This window comes from Xenopus tropicalis, chromosome 7 (genome assembly GCF_000004195.4).
Source record: "Xenopus tropicalis strain Nigerian chromosome 7, UCB_Xtro_10.0, whole genome shotgun sequence".
Lineage (NCBI taxonomy): Eukaryota > Metazoa > Chordata > Amphibia > Anura > Pipidae > Xenopus > Xenopus tropicalis.
In genome coordinates, this window is record NC_030683.2 from 111,669,019 (window position 1) to 111,676,099 (window position 7,081).

The 7,081-nt window shown below is 40.9% G+C and overlaps 1 pseudogene; it reads right to left on the reverse strand.

The window, feature by feature from the left end:
- Window positions 1–251: 251 nt before the first annotated feature.
- Window positions 252–1,164, reverse strand: LOC100487974 (annotated as a pseudogene).
- Between the last annotated feature and the right edge of the window lie 5,917 nt (window positions 1,165–7,081).

The following is a 7,081-nucleotide window of genomic DNA, read 5'->3' on the forward strand; positions in this document are numbered from 1 at the left end:
ATCAGGCACTGAGCACCCCGTGTGATATTGCACTAAACCTTGTTTTTAGACAGGAAAGATGCTAGATAGACAGATAGATATTATTCTCTCAAGGAGCCATTGATGCACATAAAACTTCATCCCTATTGTTTTTATTTCATGATTAGTAATTGTTAATTTTTGTGTTTGTACCCCCTTACACTAAGCATTTCAGGACTCTGTATTAAATATATTAAATTTAAAAAATCTTGTTAGCTGTTAGGCCGTTCATTTTATGGCGTCTTTTTTTTGAGAGAAGACAGGTCTGCAGGAATCCCAATCCAGTCAGGAAGATAAAAAGTTTCAAACTTGATTGTTTTGTAAAAACGTGATTCTGGTAAACTGAAATTTGCAAGATAAACTGTCTCTCTTCCCACCAAGTATCCTGCCCAGAAGCCAAATGTCCCTATGCTCATAATAGTGTGGTTACAGTGAGCAAGAAGGGAAAAGTCTCTGATAGGGGAACCTTCTTTCCCATCTCCAGCAAAGTGAACATCGCCAGTGGAATTATCAATATTCTCCTTGCACCAATCCATACCATTACTGGTTATAGTAAAGAGAGGGTTTTCATACTTTGCTCTGAAGTAGTCCATGGCCTTTTTGAAGTAGTCCTCATCACCGACGACCGCTAATCTGCCAGGCATAAGCTTAACATAGTCTCCCCTGCGGACATGCACGCCAATGAAGGTGACATTTTTCCTATCTCCCTGTACTTTGTAGAGGTAGGCATTGGTCTCCGCTGCAATAAAGTCATGGAACGTGAATTCCCGAAGAATCTCCTCTTGGATGTGATGAAAGTAAGTCCATGAGCTAGGGTAGCCACTGAGTTTAACATTATCACCTTGTGTTTGTACTCTGGGTAAATCCAGCGACGAAGCGTGACGACCTTCCACTTTATCCTTTGAGCAACCTCACTGTGCAACACAGGCAGGGTGATTCTGAACATTTGTGATAGCTGCTCGTGCATTTTAGGAACAAGGTAAGCTTGGTGACCATTTAGCTTTGCAAGAGCATAGAGGGTTGCATATTCCATCATCACATTTCCTAAACGCCCCAATGGGTCTGCTGTCCACATGCCGGCACTAAGTTGGTTGGTGATCAAATGCTCTTTACTGTGATCATCAGAATATTCAATATGAGTGTAATTATTACTAGACAATGTCTGTCTTTCTTCTTTGCTGTTAGATTAATATATGTAGGAGGATATACTGAGTGATATGATGACCATTACACCAAAAATGTTCTTGGAATTCATACTTCCAGGCTGTTGTTTCTAACCTTAAACACAGAAAGAAAGGGACATTTACATCTTTTATTCACTAAAGATTAAATATGCCAATTACAGTATATACTGAGGGACAGATTTATCATTGTCCCTTTTTTTTTTTACTGAGCTACAATTATGGTTGCCCCTCAGTAAAATTAAAATCTGCATTTCAGATTTGTGAAGTGACGATCTGAGGGTGTGAGCAATCCCCCCGAAAGCCTTTCCGATGTCCTTTTTAGCATTGCTTAACTTTTCATCATTGGATGGGGGCGAGGTTGAGGCGCATCACTAGTGCAGGGAGCACAGGTAACCCACTGGGTGCTGCCCCTTGAGGCAATACTCTCAACTTGCCTTGTGAAAGTTGCACCCCTGTAGAGAAAACATTTACTTTCTGATATGGAAAAATGTTTTCTAGAATCCTTTATCCCCACTTGAGATTGGGTCGGAGGTGGTGTCAGAGCTCAGCTTCAAAACATTCTGAAGAACTGACGTGCTGTATAGTCTTTGATGAATGTGTTGATTTATTAATGAAAACTTTTCCCCCATTATGAATACCTAACCAACAGATAGTTTATATTATGTTAAGTGACCTAATAAAGAATCTCACCAAACTGGAATATATATATCAGTAAATATTGCCCTTTTACATCTTTTCCCTTGAGCCGCCATTTAGTGATGGGCTGTGTGCTCCCTCAGAGATCAGCTGACAGGAAATAATGCAGCTCTCACTCTAATAGGAAGAAGTGTGAGAGTATAAAAACTGGGTCCATTCTTTGGCTAATGTGACCTAACTTGTTTGTGTCATATGAACCCGGGGGGGCGGCCCTTAGTACTTGAAATGAGAAGTGTTCTTTGGCACAAACTGAGAAAAAAAGTATATTTGAATGAAAATGGTTTATTTAGATGAAGCAGGGTTTTATGAGATGAGCTGTTTGGGGACATAGTTTTCCTTTAAAACTCTTTTAAGTCTATCCCAACACTAAAGAAACTGTTGCTATACAGTGAAAATATCAATCTGATTGGAATGCCTTAGGAGTTTTGTCCCAAGGGTCTCTGAGCCTCAGTGGAATCTTTAATGTATATTTTCTGTATTTATATTATTATTGTACAGGTATAGGACCCCTTATCCAGAATGCTTGGGACCAATTATTTGATTAAAATGGAGTCTATGGGAGACAGGCTTTCCGTAATTCGGAGCTTTCTGGATAACATGTTTCTGGATAAGGGATCCCATACCCGTACTTTGTATTTATCTATTATTGTAATGACCCCATTTGTTGTATTCATTTATTGTTCTGTACAGCACTATGTACCTCAGTAGCACTATGTAAATAAAAATATACATACATTAAAGTACGCAGTGTGAAAAGTGCAAAACAGCTGAAATTGCACGCACACACTTTGCACACTGCGTTGTGTTCTTGCAGAGCACAGAGACATGCACCTAGCTCCTGGAATAGAGAACTGGCAGTTATAGCAAAGATAACCCTGCTCCAGGGCACTCTGTAATTTAAACACTGCTTTTATTGTTACTACCAATAAAAATTATTGTTACAAATAAAATCTAATCATAGTCTCAGTATATAATTAGTATAGTGTGACTCTTTGCCTTATATATGAGTAAAGGATATGAGAAGTGTATCTGTTGTGTGAGCAGCAGGGTTAGAACTAGGGGCAGGTAGAAGAGGCACGTACCTAGGGCACAACGGTGTGAGAGGGGTGCTAGGCACGTAGCGTCTGTCACCTACCCCTACTCTGGGCCCTTGTCCCCCCACTACCCGCTGACATTTTGCCGAACCAAAGAGTCTGCTTCCTCTATAGTCACTCTTGTCCCAGGAAAGTTTGCATGTCGGCTGCAAACAATCAGCAACAGACACGCGTGTGCTTGTGAGTGGATGAGGAGGGGGCAGTGGGTAGGCAGCTGTGCGCACTGTGCCCCTCTAAATATTTACCTGCTGGGGGGGCATTCTTGTTGCGCCACTGAGGGAGACATGCCAGATTTGGACAAGAGGTGAAAGGATGCTCTTAAAGGGATTCTGTCGTGATTTTTATGGGGTACTTTTTATTTTTAAATTACACTGTTTACATAGCAAATAATTCACCATTTAAACTGTTATTCTTGAACCAACAAATGTATTTTTTAGCTGTAATATTGGTGTGTAGGCGCCATCTCAGTGCATTGTGCCTGAGTCTGAGCTTTCAGAAGGAACCAGCGCTACACATTAGAACTGCTTTCAGCTAACCTATTGTTTCTCCTACTCCCATGTAACTGGAGGAGTCCCAAGCCGGACTTGGATTTCTTACTATTGAGTGCTATTCTGATACCTACTGGAAGCTGCTATCTTGCTCCCTTCCCATTGTTCTGCTGATTGGCTGCCGGGAGGGGGGGGATATATCTCCAACTTGCAGCGCAGCAGTAAAGTGTGACTGAAGTTTATCAGAGCACAGGTCACATGGCTGTGGCACCCTGGGAAATGAAGAATAGGGCCCCATGTGAAATTTCAAAATTAAATTTAAAAAAGTCTGTTTGTGTTATTGAAAAACAGATTACAATGCAGGATTCTGCTGGAGAAGCTCCATTAACTGATGGGTTTTCTGAAAGTGAAAGTGTTTTCCCATGACAGTATTCCTTTAAGCTTTTTTCAAAAACTGCCAGTTTTTATGAGAGATAAATTTAAATACCTATTCCGAATAGGGCATGTATCTGACCTAAATGTAGGTGCGAGATTGATTCCCTGTTTCATATTTTTTTGTCTGTTGTTTCAGTAGTTCTGGGGTACAGTCTTGAATTTCTTAGAGGAAAAAATGGCTTTTTCCAACATTCCATCCCCTGACCAATGTTCCCTTTAAAGTGTGGGCTTGTGCATGTACACAACAAATTATGGTGTTGTGCAAAAACACAACATTTTGTATCTTTTTTCTGACCTGAGCACACTGTTTTTAAAAATGTACACACAAATTTAAAATGTAGGCACAAAATAATTTTTTTGCACATATAGCCGAGAAGGAATTAGAGGGAACATTGCCTCCGACCTCTGTCTGCTAGGGCACCCTACACCCTACAACTTGGGCCTTACACTGGGTTGTGCTACTTACAGTTACTGTATTACGATAAAAAAAACATTTTAATGCAGTGGAAATCTCTTGACCCGTATCCCCTACAAAGTAAAAAAAGGAGAGTCTTGAAGAGCTGAATAGCTACAAGTCCATCTCCAGAGACCTTAATATACTTTTGCCCTCAACCTGGCTCAAAAGAAAGACCGATCAGATACTGTAAAAAAGGCTTGTTTGATTTGTGGTGAAAGAAGCTAGATCAAGTGCAAGATTCCTGCTGACCTTCAAATACAACATTCTCAACTGTAAACATGAGTCGCCAACTTAATGAAAGGAGGTTGTATGGTAGGAGATCCAGGCAGGGTAAACCCATGGGATTTTGGAACCTAAGGGCTCTGGCACACGGGGAGATTAGTCGCCGACGACAATTTCCTCCCCCACGTTTCCTCTCGAGGCAACTTGCGCGATTTCACTGAAATCGCACCGCCACGTTTGCCATCCCACCGCCGATTTACATTTTCGCCAGTGGGATGGCAATCCGGGGAGATTAGTCGCCCGCGAACAGGGATTTTTGTCGCGGCGACTAATCTCCCCGTGTGCCAGAGCCCTAAGGTGCACACAGAAGTTGCATATAGAGCGGAAAGACATGTAAACAGGTTGGGTGAGTTTGGGATGAGTTTTTCCTGACCCCCACATTATTACCAGACCCCACTGTTGACATATATAAGAAAACCCCTCTGGAGTTTTTTTTAAAACACACCTGAACAAGCCAAAATCCTTTTGTTAGAATGTCCTGTGCAACTTTTAGGTAAAGCACAACATTCGCAACAAACACAACATTTTAGGTAAAGCCCTCCAGTCAAATATAGATGAGGTTTGCTAATGTTTCCTTGTTTCTTTGCTGCACCTGGAACTGGGTGCCTTGAGTTGAGTTTGTTCATGACATCATGAAATCAGGAGATTACCAAGACATTTTGGAACACAATGTTCAACCCACTGTCAGAAAGTTGGGTCTCCATCTCAGATCATGGGCCTTCCACCAGGATAATTTCCCAAAGCATACTTCAAAAAGCTCTCAGGAATTGTTAAACATAAACTACTGTAGTGTTCTGAATAAGTGCAGATCTAAATACTATTGAACACCACTGGAGAGATCCGAAAACTACAGTTAGGAAAAGGGATCCATCAAATCTGGTAGAATTTGAGCAGTCTCCAAGAGAGTGGTTCAAACTATCAAGAGAGAAATGCTTCATAAAGCTCCTTCAACTCAAAAGATCAACTTATACCCCAGTTTCTGAGGAACCTAAGCCCATGCATTTGGGACACCTAAGAATTGTAGGATCACCTCAGAGACACCTCAGCCTTTGTCTGTTCTGTGCTGGAACCGGTCATTTACTGCATTCCTGTCCTGGTTGTGCAGCAAGCACCATTTCTTGTTCAGCTCCCAGGAAGACAAGTTGGGACCCTGTACTTAATGATTCTGGTGCCTGCAGTAACTTTGCTAAACTTAATCAAATTCTGCTTAGATCTAAAGAACAGACTCTCCTTATTCAAACAGCAGATGGTTCACCTATATCTCCTGGCCTGGTTAAATTTGAGTCTGTTTCTGTGGTAATAAAGATGCATCAGCATACTGAAATAATCTTTTTATATTGTGTCTACTCCCCTCTACCTTTTAATTTTGGGCTATTCATGGTTGCTGAAACATAACCATTCCATCACCTGGGTATCTTGCTAAGTCTTGCTGCATCCTGAACTATATTAGGAGTTTGCGGAGAAAAAGGAGGAATTACCACTCCATAGGGTTTATAATTGTGCAGTTGAACTCTGTCCTGGAGCTAATATTTATTCCCTGTCCAAACCTGGCCCTCTACTTCCCAGCAGAGGCAGGAATCATTGTAATAAAAGATGGCTCCCTTTGTGTATTGATTACTGCAAACTCAGTAAAATCACAATTAAGAACCGCTATCCCCTTCCCATAATTCCAGAAATGTTAGAGACTTTGTAGAGCCAGTATTATCACCAAACTGGATTTACAAGGTGCATATAATCTGGTTCATATCTGGGAGGGTGACGAATAGAAAACGGCTTTTAAATTTTGTTATGGCCATTTTGAGTATTTGGTAATGCCGTGTGAACTTTGCAATGCCCCTGATACATTTCAGAACTTTATAGATGACATATTCAGGGACAATATTGATCGTTTTCTTGTCGTTTATCTGGATGATATACTTTTCTTTGTTCCTCTTTAGAAGAACATGGAATTCATGTTAAGAAGGTTTGAAGATCAACTATTGATTTCTTGTGATTTACTATTTAAAGGAGAAGGAAAGTCATTTTGGCATTTTACTGCCAGTGGATTCGCCGCATTAGTGCCACCTAGAACACTATATTTATTCTGCAGAAAGCTTTATCATACCTGAGTAAAGAGCCCTAGAAGCTTTCTTTGTTTGTTTAAGATTGCAGCTGCCATTTTAGCTTGGGTTCATAGCTTCCTGCTTGCAGCTCTAGTCGTTATAGCTCAGATTACACATTCCTAAGGGAGGGGGGAGTGAGTTTTATGAATTCTTATTGAAGGGGGGAGCAAGAGAAGAGAGAGAGAGGAGAGAGCTGCACAGACTCTGGGCCCTAGAATTAAGAATTTTTCAGAGAAAGGAAGTCAGATACAGAAGAACATGTTTACAAAAAAGGAGACAAGAAATCCTGTGTTTCTCTTGATACATTTTCTGCTAATGCTTATGG